The sequence below is a fragment of the Dama dama genome, chromosome 11 (assembly GCF_033118175.1).
Source record: "Dama dama isolate Ldn47 chromosome 11, ASM3311817v1, whole genome shotgun sequence".
NCBI lineage: Eukaryota > Metazoa > Chordata > Mammalia > Artiodactyla > Cervidae > Dama > Dama dama.
In genome coordinates this window covers 96,251,511-96,252,131 of record NC_083691.1, presented here as the reverse complement: position 1 = coordinate 96,252,131, position 621 = coordinate 96,251,511, and the positions used below count along the sequence as shown (strand labels likewise).

General features: G+C 40.6%; 1 non-coding gene across 1 annotated transcript; it reads right to left on the bottom strand.

Annotated features, from left to right (window-relative positions):
* Positions 1-548: 548 nt before the first annotated feature.
* TRNAR-CCU (transfer RNA arginine (anticodon CCU)) lies at positions 549-621 on the bottom strand. The gene has a single exon. It is a non-coding gene; the product is annotated as a tRNA-Arg (tRNA).

The following is a 621-nucleotide window of genomic DNA, read 5'->3' as shown; positions in this document are numbered from 1 at the left end:
GGAACTTCCCTGGCGGCCCACTGTTTAGTTAGTTCCTCACCTGCCAATGTGGCAAGGGTCGAGGGGAGTGTGGGTTCAATTCCTGGTCGAGGCTCACATGCCATGAGGTCAAAAAAACAAAACATAAAACAGAAGTGATATTGTAACAAATTCAATAAAGACTTTAAAAATGGTCCACATCAAAAAAAATTTTTAATTAAAAAAAAAACCCACTGGAAAAGAATGTATGCATGTGTAACTGAGTCAGTTTGCTATACAGCAGAAATTAACACGACATTGTCAATCAACTATACTCCAATAAAATGTAAAAACAAACAAATCTTGCAATGCATACAAACTAGAAAAACAAACAAAACAGAAGAAGTAACTATTGGGAGGGGGTAAAGATCTGTAAGAATTACTCAGCTAGATTCAGCAGATCTGGACAAGTAAGTCTGGCATTTGGTGTCCTTTCCCCTTGAGGGTGTTTGCTCATTCTTTTTTTTTTTAAACATTTGTTTTTATTCATTTGGCTGCATAGAGTCTTAGCTGTGGCATGTGGGATCTAGTTCCCTGGCCAGGGATCGAACCCAGCCCCCCTGCATCAGGAGCGCAGAGTCCTAGCCACTGGACCACCAGGGA